The sequence below is a fragment of the Macaca fascicularis genome, chromosome 11, assembly GCF_037993035.2.
Source record: "Macaca fascicularis isolate 582-1 chromosome 11, T2T-MFA8v1.1".
Taxonomy (NCBI): domain Eukaryota; kingdom Metazoa; phylum Chordata; class Mammalia; order Primates; family Cercopithecidae; genus Macaca; species Macaca fascicularis.
In genome coordinates this window covers 7707471-7720273 of record NC_088385.1, presented here as the reverse complement: position 1 = coordinate 7720273, position 12803 = coordinate 7707471, and the positions used below count along the sequence as shown (strand labels likewise).

Here is a 12803-nt window from a genome sequence, read left to right as displayed (position 1 = left end):
GCTTGTTAAAGCAACAGCTACGCACACACAATCCACAATCACACACAAAGCGCAGGGTAGTACAAAAAAAGAGGAAAAGAAGAAATTCTGAGAAGCAAGACAGATGCACAGAGCATAGATCCAAAGTGAGGCAAAGAGAGACTGAGAAAGAGATGAGACCAAAATGGCAACACACACCACGCACTCTCTCAGAGCCTTGAGGTTCCTGCCGCCCTCACCCCTGGCCCCCAGGGATGGGATGAAGAGCGAGGCTTGGGAGGGTAAGAGGGCCCAGCTCCACCACAGCGAGAGTCTGTGGTCCCACAGGCACTTTTATCTTCTCTCCATAACCCCCAAGCAGCCCACTCAAGCCCAGCCGCGGGATGTGCCCCACCGCGTTCACCCTCTCTATTGCTGACTGGCTTCCTATAAACTTCCTAGAGACTGTGACCCCTCTAAGGAACTCTTGTGGTTGGTGGCTGCAACCTCCGCCATCCTCTTCTTCGCCTCAGACACCCACATCGGGGGAACCGTGCCCACCCTCCTCCCCTCATCCCCTCAAAGATACAGAACAGAGCTCAAACTCAGCGCTTTGCAAACCCAGACCCCTGCCCGTCTGCCTCTGATTCCCCACCTTCATCAAAGTTATTTTGAGACAGGGCCTCACTCTTGCCCAGGCTGGAGTGCAGTAGCACAGTCAGGCCTCACTGTGGCCTCCATCTCCCAGGCCCAAGCAATGCTCCCACCTTAGCCTCCCAAGTAGCTGGAACCACAGGCACACACTACCATGCCCAGCTAACTTTTGTGGGTTTTGTAGAGATGGGGGTTTCACCATGTTGCCCAGGCTCGTCTCAAACTCCCAGACTCAAGCCATCCTCCTGCCTCGGCCTCTCAAAGGGCTGGGATTACAGGTGTGGGCCACCATGCCCGGCCCATCACAGTTATTTCATTCAACAAACATTTATTGAGTGTCTACAGTGTGCAAGACTGGCCCACTGTGGTGGCTTACATCTGTAATGCCAGCACTTTGGGAGGCCAAGGTGGGCAGATCATTTGAGGCCAGGAGTTTGAGACCAGCTTGTCCAACATAGTGAAACCTGGTCTCTACTAAAAATACAAAAAGTAGCCAGGCGTGGTGTTGGGCGCCTGTAATCCCAGCTACTCGACAGGCTGAGGCAGGAGAATCGCTTGAACCCAGGAGGTGGAGGCTGTAGTGAGTGGAGATCGCATCACTGCCCTCCAGCCTGCGCAAGACAGCGAGACTCCGTCTCAAAAATAATAATAGAAAGTAAAACGTGCAAAACAGTTGGTCTAACCAATTCCCCTCAGCGCCACCCCGCCATTACGGCCAGGGTCAGGGCCTAGGGCTGCCCTCAAGGTTCTGCCTAGCACCAATGGTGGGAGGAGTTTTTATCTAGATATAGACCTCTCCCATATAAGTGCTCCCACATTGAAAGAGGGAAATCATCTCCCGAGTGTCTCTAACGCTGTCCTCAGGGGCTCCTTCGTCTGACTTTGAGGGCGGCGGCCATTTTGTATCAGCCTACAGCATCTGATACAACATAAGGAATTATTTGTCAAAATGTGAAGTAGCAGTGACCTCCCCCATCAGGCCCTACTCTTAGCCTTGCCCAGATAAAAATGTCCCCCACAAGAGCAGGGCATTCAGGAAGCACTATCCCACTCAGAGTGAAATCTTTGAATTATCAAGAATGGGGCCTTTCCATGTTGAGAGATCAGAACCTACCCCAGGAAACCTCTCTCCCAGAAGAAGCCTATGTGGGAAAAGCAGAGGACACCAGGGATAGCATGACTTCAAGGCCATCAGGTCTCAGGGGCTGGAAAGGCCTGAGGGCGGAGAGGCTGAGATGGTACAGGGCTTCCCGTCAGGAGGGATAGTGAGTCCTCACTCTCCCTCACACCCGGCCAGGCCCAGGAGGAGCTGCACCTCCTTCTGCAACTCTCCCGGCCTCATGAAACCCATACCACCAATTCTCTTCGAATCCATTTCTCAAATGACGTAATTAGCTAAGGATATGTATCTGCAACTTTTAGGGCATTTCATACGCAAAAGCTCAGTCTCAGCACTTTCTGAGAATGTTAACTTCCCTATTTCACGAATCATTTCCTATTTCATAAATCATTTAAAAAGTAGAAGTGCGTTTAGACATTGTTCAAAAATCTTAAAAGAGCAAAAAGGTAGACAAAAATTAAAAAATACACACATAAACACAAAAGGTAGTTAAAAGAGACTATTACATAGATCATGTGACTTATGAAATGCTGCAAGTATGATATTTGGTGTCAATTTTTGGAGGTTGTGTATTAGGAAAATTGATTTTGCAAGAATTTTCTCTAGACTAGATTCCACTTCTTTTGCTCTTTTTCTTGCTTTTATCGTTTTTCCTCATCATTTCTTTTTTATAGGTCTCCTCTCACCTTATATTTATTTTTCTAATTTTTTCCCTCCCCTCCTTCACTCTTTTTCTCTCCTCTTCCCCTCTTCCAGTCTTCTCTCCTCCACTGCCCACAACTAGTTGCCTTCCATGCCTTTCCCAGCCTGGGATAGTCTCCAGTCCTCACTCCCTCTCTGATCTTGCCCTTTAGGTCAATACTCCTCTGAGGAGCACCCACCGCTCTGAACACTGAGCTGTGCACGCTGGGGCTGCAGAGAGGAGTCTGGCACAGTCCCTGACCTCTGGAAGCTCACAGTTCCAGTGGGAGATCACTGCCCATGACCGGTTCCAAGAGAAATGCAAGAAAAAGTGGCCAGAGCTGTGGGCAGACAACTGGGCAGAGCATATTCCTGTGCATCTGCCCCACGTTCTCCTCCCTCTCAGCTCCGGGGAAAGAAGCCGAGTCTGACCGTCTTACCTCTGGGCTTGCGTCTTTCTTGCCCGCTGCTTCTCAAACAAGTGTATCTGTATGAGGACTTGGAGCTTTGCAACCAGGAGCCCAGTGGGGAGGGTGCTTTGTTCCTTCTGCAGAGTCGTGCTTAAATGAAGAGAGACAGGAAGCCCGATGGCGAGGCTCCTCCACACCCTAGGCCTGGGCCGGCCCCCAACGTCACCATCTGGGGCTGGGGTCCCCACCCCCCTGGCTCTCAGGGAACATGTCAAAGTGAAAATGCCAAAGTCAAGGGAAAAAGTTAACCAGAATCAGGCAGGAGCCAAAGTGTCACTGCCACTGTTAAGTGGCAAGAAAAAGATGGCAAGAAAGATTCCATCAGTGATACTGCCATGTCTGACCAGACTGTGGGGAAAGAAGAAGTGGGAGGCAGTTGGCAGCATATGGTGACAGCAGTGGCAAGCCCACAAATAGCTCCTTGCTCCGGGGCCCTGAGGGCCTGTGTCCAGTGGGTGCCTCCAGGGGTATCTGTGGAGGGTTTATAGATGGCCCAGTGTGGAAGAGAGGGCGTGGGCTGAGCAAAGAATATCTGAGACACCAGGAGTGACTGTTAACCAGGCTCTGTTCCTCTAGGCATCTCTGGCCAGGCCTCAGGTGCTTTCCTCTAGCCCATATCTCCCATGAGCTCCCAATGTGAGTATCCGTCTGCCCATTGGACATCTCCAATGGGAAGCTCACCAGACATAGCAAACTCAACACATCCCCAACTAAGCATACCACCTGCGTACTACCACCCTCCAAACCTGCTTCTCCAGGCTTCTCACTCGGTGAGGGGCTCACCATCCACCAACTTGCCCAAGCAAAATAAATTGGGTGTGATCTTTGACACCTCCTTCACCCAGCTTCTCCCATGTATTCATTTTCCAATTCCCGTGGATGTTACCTTCTAAATGGCTCCAAAATCTACCCAGGTCACTCTGCACTACCACTACTGCCACCATTCCAACCCAAGATGCCAATATCGTCCCTTGCCTGGACGACAGCTCCTGCCTCCTCACTGGTTGCCATTCTTATACCACAGCCCAAATGATCATTTAAAGATGCACATGTGAGTGTGCGTTTTCCAGTCTGAAAAAAATGGGGCTGGGCATGGTGGCTGATGCCTATAATCCCAGCATTTTGGGAGGCCAAGGTGGGAGGATCTCTTGAGCCCGGGAAGTTGAGGCTGCAGTGAACCGTGATTGCGCCACTGCACTCCAGCTTGAGTGACAGAGAGAACCTGTCTCGAAAAGAAGAAAAGAAAAGAAAACAAGTGGCTAGTTCAGCTTGTGACTGCAGCAATTAACGCAAGTACCCCTATTTGACAGCATTGTACTTCATCCGTAGCATATAGTACTGTGTGCTGCTTCTCATTTCATGACACACCGTACTCAAGGGTTGAGATTTAATAAAATTAGTATTTACTGCTTCACTAAGGGCTTTTTTTTTTTTTTTTTTTTTTTTTTTTGAGAGGGAGTCTCACTCTGTTGCTCAGGCCGGAGTGCAGTGGCATGATCTTGGCTCACTGCAACCTCTGTCTCCCAGGTTCGAGCAATTCTCCTGTCTTGGCCTCCTAAGTAGCTGGGGCTACAGGCACACGCCACCACACCCAGCTAATTTTTGTATTTTTAGTAGAGACAGGGTTTCACCATGTTGCCCAGGATGGTCTCGATCTCTTTTTTTTTTTTTTTTTTGAGACGGAGTCTTGCTTTGTCACCCAGGCTGAAGTGCAGTGGCATGATCTCAGCTCACTACAACCTCCGCCTCCTGGATTCAAGTCATTCTCCCACCTCGGCCTCCCGAGTAACTGGGATTACAGGCACCTGCCAATGTGCCTGGCTAATTTTTGTATTTTTGTAGAGACAGGGTTTCACTATGTTGGCCAGACTGGTCTTGAATTCCTGACCTCAGGTAATCTGCCCACCTCAGCCTCCCAAAATGCTGGGATTACAGGCGTGAGCCACTGTGCCCAGCCTCATTAAGGGCATTCTTAAGTAAAACTGGCATTAATTTTTTTTTTCTTTTTTTACTGTAAGTACCTGGCAGTGAAGAATGCAATGACTATCATATGGTTTGGCGCCACTGCCTTCATTTATGCTAAGGCAGCAGTTTTATCCAGATTGCTTTTGCAACATTATTGCAATGTCAACATAGTGACAAAGGAAAATAACATCGTGCATTTTTTTATGAAAATAGCTTGACCTTGAAGATTCCCTGAAAGGGTCTCAGGGACTCCCAAAGGTCTGCAGGCCACACTTAACTCTGAGAACCACTGATCTAGGTAATTTTTATTCATTCTTGAGATCTCAGCTATTGCGTTAGCTGTCCCCAAAGTCTATTTTCTCCTTCTTCTTGGTAATAGAACCCTCAATTTTTAGCTGAGCTCTTAGCTACCCAGATTTAAAATATACTTCCCAGACTCCCTCACAGCTGGATGTGTCCAAGTGACTCAATTTTGGTTAATGGATGATAGTGAAAGTATCAGGTGCAACCTCAGAGTTGCTCCTCAAAGTGGGGAAAATGTATCCTCCTCAGGCCTTCTTCCTTCAGACTGAAAAGCTAACACCCTCCCTATTGTTCACAGCCACCCTCCCTATTGTTCACAGCCAGTCTGCTTTTCTCATTTACATTACCTGGCAGGCTCTCATAGGCATTGACTTTTGAGTCGATGCCTATGTTTTGAGCCCTGCTCCATTCATTCGTGTGTGTAGTTAAGCGTGTACCAGCCCAAGGCACTCTGCTAGGTGCTGGGGATGTGATGCTGAATAAGACAGATATGGTCACCACTCCAGCTTATGACATAGACACTAAACAATGAACAACTTCATGACAATTCGACAAGTGCTACAAAGGAAAAAGCACAAGGTGCTGGGAGATCTTATCATGAAAGAACCTTTTTCAACTGGGAGAATTGTCTATCGGTAAGCATTGGGTTCTGCTACAAGCAAAAGAAAACCCAAAATAATAGAGGCTTCAACAAGATTGAAGTTATTTTTCACATCTAGGAAGTGTGGAGGTGGGTGGTGCAGAGGTGAGGGAGCAGCACGCCGTCCTCCAGGGCCAGGATTGGGGCTGTTTATATTTTGTTGCTCTATCATCCTCCTGCACAGAACTTCCTCCCCAGAGTCACAGAGGCTACTCAGGTTCCTCAGTTGAAATCAGTTTTCCTTGTGATAAGATCTCCCACTCCCCTGTGCTTCTCCCTGATTTTCCAGTTGCGATGAAGTCATTCGCTGCTTAGTGTCTAGCTCATAGGCCAGAGTGGTGACCGTGTCTGTCTTAGTTAGCACTACACTCCCAGCACCCTCACAGATGCCTTGACCCTGGAAGACCCTTAATACTTGTTTAATATTTTCCTGATATATTATATTTTATTGATATTAAATTTATTGTGGTAAAATACATGCAACATAAAATTTTCCATTTTAAGCTTTTTTTTTTTTTTTCTGAGACAGAGTCTCATTCCATCACCCAGGCTGTACTGCAACGGCGCGATCTCGGCTCACTGCAACCTCTGCCTCCTGGGTTCAAGCGATTCTCCTGCCTCAGCCTCCCGAGTAGCTGGGACTACAGGTGCCCGCCACCACACCTGGCTAATTTTTGTGTTTTTAGTAGAGACGGGGTTTCACCATGTTGGGCAGGCTGGTCTCAAACTCCTGACCTCAAGTGATCTGCCTGCCTTGGCCTCCCAAAGTGCTGGGATTACAGATGTGAGCCACCGTGCCTGGCCATTTTAAGCATTTTTTTTTTTTTTTTTTTTTTTGAGACTGAGTCTGGCTCTGTCGCCCAGGCTGGAGTGCAGTGGCCGGATCTCAGCTCACTGCAAGCTCCGCCTCCCGGGTTTACGCCATTCCTCCCCTCCCCTCCCCTCCCCTCCCCTCCCCTCCCCTCCCCTCCCCTTCCCTTCCCTTCCCTTCCCTCCTTCCTTTCTTTCTTTCTTTTTTGAAAACAGTCTTGCTCTGTAGCCCAGGCTGGAGTGCAGTGGTGTGATCTCGGCTCATTGCAACCTGTGCCTCCGGGGTTCGAGCGATTCTCCTGCCTCAGCCTCCCGCGTATCTGGGATTACAGGTGTGCAACACCACGCCTGGCTGATTTTTGTATTTTTAGTACAGACAGGGTTTCACCATGTTGGTCAGACTGGTCTCGAACTCCTGACCTCAAGTGATTCGCCCACCTCTGCCTCCCAAAGTGCTGGGATTACAGGCATGAGTCACACTGCGCCTAGCCGAGGAGTTTCAGTTGTCAAAGGTCACAGAGCTAATAACCATAGCTGGTGGACTGGGATTTGAATTCACCCACTTGGACCCCAATCTCTGGGTGGTTCCTCTTATTGCACTGCCTCTCCTCTGCATTAAGAAGGTTCAGGACCGGGCGTAGTGGTTCACACCTGTAATCCCAGCACTTTGGGAGGCCAAGGTGGGCAGATCATGAGGTCAAGAGATCAAGACCATCCTGGCTAACACGGTAAAACCCCGTCTCTACTAAAAATACAAAAACAAAAATGAAAACAAAACAAAACAAAAAAAGAAGGTCCAGGTGGGGCGCGGTGCCAAGTGCCTGTAGTCCCAGCTACTGAGGAGGCTGAAGCGAGAGGATGCCTTGAGCCCAGGAGTTCTGGGCTGTAGGGCACTGCACGGATCAGGTGTCTGCACTAAGTTCAGCTTCAGCATGGTGACCTCCCGGGAGTGGGGAACCACCAGATTGCCTGAGGAGGGGTGAGCCAGCCCAGGTTGGAAACACAGCAGGTCACAATTCCCATGCTAATCAGTAGTGGGACTGTGCCTGTAAATAGCCACTGCACACCAGCCTGGGCAACATAACGAGACCCTACCTCTAAAAAAAAATTAAAAATAAAAAAAGAAGAAGAAAGGCCAGGATGGCAGCTAAGAGAAGTCTTCTCCCATGGCAATGGAGTGGGGTGTGAGGCCCACCGCCTCATCTGGAGCTTCTGAGGCTCAGCAGCACCATGATCCTCACATCTATAGAATGGTTTTCCATGTTCCGAGCACTCTCACGTTCGTTTGCACACGCCAGACCTTTTTGGTAGGTGTTACTGTTACTATCCTCACTTTACAGAAGAAGAAATGGAAGTCAAGCTATCTGCCCCCACCACATGTCTGAAAGCATGGGACAGTGGGAGTTCCAGAGGCTATTTTTGCTGCATATATCCTGTGTCTCTAGGCTGTAGAACAGGAGGAGACCAAGCCAGGGGAAGAAGTGATGGGGAGGAGAGAGAAGCTGGTGTCAGAGGCTACAGACAGAGTGCTGGAGACTAGATGATCTGAGAGACCTAGGGCAGCCAGGGTTGTAGGAAAGTTGAAAGTCCCAGGTGCAACTCTGCGGTGGCCTCCTTACCAGAAGTATGTTTGGCGGCACTGACGCCCTCTGCAAAGGGGGCTGGGGGCAGGGTTTGAGGATGGAGAGCAGGGGAGGGGTCTTTGGGATTATTCTCTGGGAAGCAAAGTCTAGGAGTATCAACACCGTGTCTACCCCATCCACATTTCCCCTGGCTGCAGGACCACTTGTTGCCACTCTCAGAGGGTGGTTCTGGGCCTCCCTCACCCCACGGAAGTTTGAGTAGGCACATTTCAGAGCTCAGGCTGGCCTCAGACAGCTGACACCTGCAGCCCCTTGGAGAAACTGTCAGCCACAGAGTAGAACAGATAGAACCGACCCTACCCCAAACCCACTCCCTTCAAAGGAAGAACCCCACCCTGGGGTGGGCCTGTGCAGGGGATCCTAAGCTCCTTGATCTCCTCCTTTGAAGGAGGGATAGCAGCAGGGGCTCAGGCCTGAACCCTAACATCTCTACCAGGTAGGGGAGGTGGGCAAGGACATTTCTGGGCCTGCAGAGGCTCCTCCTCTGCGCTATGGAGCTGAGAAGACCAGGTCACGGGTAGGGGAACGGCTGGCAAACCCGACTCCAGGGCTGAGTGTGCACAGTACGGCCTCCTACCTCACACACTCGACTTGCCAGGGCCCTAGACCTCACTTGGCTTCCAGAACTTCTCGAGAGTGGACAAGAGAAGACAGCTGGGGATGGAGATGCTCAGAGGGGTCCCTTCTCCTCTCTTGGCCTATCCCTGTTTCAGGCACTGCTCCCCACTCTGACAGCCAGGCTGCAAGATGGCCCCCAGTGACTCCTGTCTCCCTCCGTTCACACCCTTGCATTGCCCCCTCCTGCTTGCACCAGGTTGGTCTCTGTGACCAATAGAATAGGGCAGAAATCATGGTATGTTGTTTTCCAGATCAAAAGACATGGTAGCTTTTGTCTTGTCCACGCTGTCCCTCTGGGGGAAGCCAGTTGCTGTGTCATGTTGTGAGAGGCCCCATAAAGATGCCCAACGCAGGGAGGCGCTAAGACCTCTGGCCCACAACCTCCCAAGGGAGCTGTTTTGGAGGCAGATCCTCCAGCCCCATCCCAGCCTTCAGATGGCTCCTGGCCTGGCCCACACCTCAGCAGCAACCTCATGAGCGACCCTGTGCCAGAACTACCCAGCAAGACTGCTCCTGAGTTCCTCATTGTGTGAGATAGTGTGTATTGTGATCGTTATTATTATTTTTAGAGACAGGATCTCACCCTGTCACCCACTCTGGAGTGCAATAACACAATCATGGCTCACTACAGCCTGGAAATCCTTCCAGTGATTCCTCTCCCTCAGCCTCCTGAATAACTAGGACCACAGGTGCATGCCACCATGCCCAGCTCATTTTTAAATTCAAAAAGAAAAAAAAATTGTAGACCGGGCACGGTGGCTCACACCTGTAATCTCAGCACTTTGGGAGGCTGAAGCAGGCGGATCACGAGGTCAGAGATCGAGACCATGCTGGCTAACACAGTGAAACCCCGTCTCTACTAAAAACACAAAAAGTTAGCGAGGCGTGGTGGTGGGCACCTGTAGTCCCAGCTACTACAGAGACTGAGGCAGGAGAATTGCTTGAACCCGGGAGGCGGAGCTTGCAGTGAGCCAAGATTGTGCCACTGCACTCCAGCCTGGGCAACAAAAGCAAAACTCTGTCTCAAAAATAATTAATTGATTATTAATTAAAATACAAAAATTCAAAAATTAGCAGGGTGTGGTGCCATGCGCCTATAGTCCCAGCTACTTGGGAGGCTGAGGCAGGAGAATCACTTGAGCCCGGGAGATGGAGTTTGCAGTGAGCCTAGATCAAGCCACTGCACTCCAACCTGGGCAACAGAGTGAGACTCTGTCTCAAAAAAAAAAAAAAAAAAAAAGTAGAGGTGTGATCTCACTAAGTTACCCAGGCTGGTCTCATACTCCCGGCCTCAAGCAATCCTCCTGCCTCAGTCTCCCAAAGTGTTGGGATTACCAGTGTGAGGCACCCACCCAGCTTATTATTTTAAATTACTACGTTTTAGGGTAATTTTTTGGTTAAACGCCAATAGGTAACTCACACACACCCCCTTCCTTCTTAACAAGGAGCTGAGCTGATTCCCACCCACCCACTGAAGCTCCCTGAGCTCCTGGCCTCCTGATGCTCCTTCCCCTCCAGGACCACAGCCTGGAGCACCAGTTGACAGATCAACTTGGAGAAGCCAGATGAATTAACCAAGCTCCCTAGGGGCCTTTGGAGGACAGGAAAAAGGCTGGAGGTTATCCTGCCAGACTGATAGTGGGGGGCTGTGGAAAGAGGAGTGGGACCAAGAATGTCACCCTTAGGAGAGACCCCACAGAGAAGCACTCACGGAATGCAGCCCATATGCCCCCTCTTCCTTCCGCCCTTTGCTCTTCTCTAGGGGGTAAAGGAAAAAGGACGCCCTTCATTCTGCTTCTGTCCCCTCCCTGTCCCCTTTATGAAAGAGCATGGGGAAGTCCCCGCATAGGCCTCAGTGAATCTTCGATGACTACTCTCATAAACCCAAAGGGCATAGGATGTTAGCTAGTAGAAAGGAAAAATGCCACCCACAGAACTTTCCAGGAAACCCCTGCCCTATTAAAATATCAGGGCTCCCACTAAGGCTGTGGGGAGCAGGGTCCTGGGGCAGAGAGCTGAGGAGTCTCTGAGCAGCAACAAAGGGTGGGAACGACGCTTTGGAGGCTTCTTATTTTATGTTTTTGAAACAGGGCCTCACTCTGTCACGCAGGCTGGAGTGTAGTGGCACAGTTATGGCTCACTGCAGCCTCAACCTCCCAGGCTTAGGTGATCCTCCCACCTCAGCCTCCCAAATAGCTGGGACCACAGGGGCATACCAGTGTGCCCAACTAACCCTTTTTTTTTTTTTAAAGATGAGGTCTCACTATGCTGCCCAGGCTGATCTTGAACTCCTGGACTCAAGCGATCCTTCTGCCTTGGCCTCCCAAAGTGCTGGGATTATAGGCATGAGCCATGACACCTGGCCTGGAAGTTTCTAAAGGGACTTCAAGTCCTTTTGCAGTGTGATCATCTCTGGCAGGGCCAGAGCTTCCTCCTTCCTGTGCCAGTGTTTCTCTGCCAGTGACAAGGCAAGAGTCATCACCATCCTGAGGCTCAGAACCTCAGATTGCTGTAAATGGTTCATTGTTCAGGCTTCAGAGGGTCCCCCCTCTCCCTAAGGCTCTGCACAGAACAAAGGTGTCACCCTCTTTATCCTCTGTCTCCAATGAGTGACTATGGTGTCTCTGCAGGGACATGTCCTCAGGTCTGTCTTTTTGTGTCTTTTTGCACACGTCACACAGACCCAGTTGGCGCCACTCACACATGCCACCATGCCCCTCCTGCTCCAGCAGGCTCACTCCCACTCACCCACTCACTTTCAATATTTTGTTCTCCTGTATGGGGTTAAAGTCCCCTGACAGAGCTATCTGTGGCCAAAGTGCAGGGCCCACACCCACTCGCAGGCAGAAGCCTCTGTCCCATTCCAGACTGGAGGGTGCCATGTGCTGAGGCCCGTGTGCTCTGCTGAGAGGACCATCGGCATGGCCCAGGTGAATGCTCCAAGAGAGACAGACAGAGTAGGGCGCAGGCCGACTTGGGGTCTTCAGCATCATTCGTAGCATGATCAGAGCAGGCCTGCTTTCTCCTTCACTAATGGATAATCAGACAAGTACTCCACACATGCAGAGCACTTCACAGTTTCCAAAGCCCTTTATTATCCAATATTCACAACAACCCATTCTGGTGGGTTATTATCATTATCCCATTTAATAGGTGAGGAAACTGAGGCTCAGGGAGATTCACTACAGTCACATCAACAAAGCTGGAATGAGAAGCCGGGGCTCCTGATTCCCGCAGCCGTAGCTGGCTGTTTTGCTCCACGCACAGGCCTTTGTTCACAGCCTTCCCCTTTGTCAGACATAGATTACACCCTTGCCAGGGTCAGCCAGGGCTGTATCTCCTGAGACATGCATTGTTCAGTCCCTCTCCTGAAGGGTGCATAGGACATGTGACAGTCACTGGGCGCACACTCATATGCTGCACATAGAGCGTACACAATACAAAGGCAGTGCCTGCATTCGCAGCAATCTGTGCTCCGCCTTGTCCACTGCACTGTTCAACTCCTCAGGCCTGCCGCAGCCGGCCCAGTGACCGCCGTTGGGGTGTGACAAACACTGACCACTGGGTGGCAGTGTGTTCTCATGCCTGGGACCTGAAAAGCCGCCAAGGGCTGAGGAACGTGGGGGGTGGGGCAGAGGTAGGAGCCCCAGCCGGCTGCCCAGAGAGGTTTCCAGACCAGATCTCCTGGAAGACTTGACAAGGCAGTCCTCCGCGCGCGTGTGTGCGTGTGTGTGTGTGTGTGTGCGTGTGTGTGTGTGCATGCGTGTGTGCACGTGCGCGCGAGCATATGTGCGCATCTGCTGCAGCCGGAGGGCCAAGGACAAGTGCTGAAGTGCAGCTGAGCGTGGGGTGGGGTGGACCCAAAGGACAAAAATATCAAGGAAACCAGGGCAGCCAGCGCACTGTGGGTGGAAGGTGGGTGGAAGGACGGAGGAGAGAGC

At 50.8% G+C, this 12803-nt stretch overlaps 1 protein-coding gene across 3 annotated transcripts in view; it reads right to left on the bottom strand.

Annotated features, from left to right (window-relative positions):
- Nucleotides 1-2988, bottom strand: part of CD4 (CD4 molecule) — a 33536-nt gene extending 30548 nt beyond the window's left edge. For all 3 annotated transcript variants that reach the window (XM_015430302.4, XM_045364655.3, XM_005569956.5), the window contains exon 1: nt 2854-2988. The gene's annotated coding sequence lies outside the window, so the exon portion shown is untranslated. The remainder of the gene's footprint in view (nt 1-2853) is intronic.
- Between the last annotated feature and the right edge of the window lie 9815 nt (nt 2989-12803).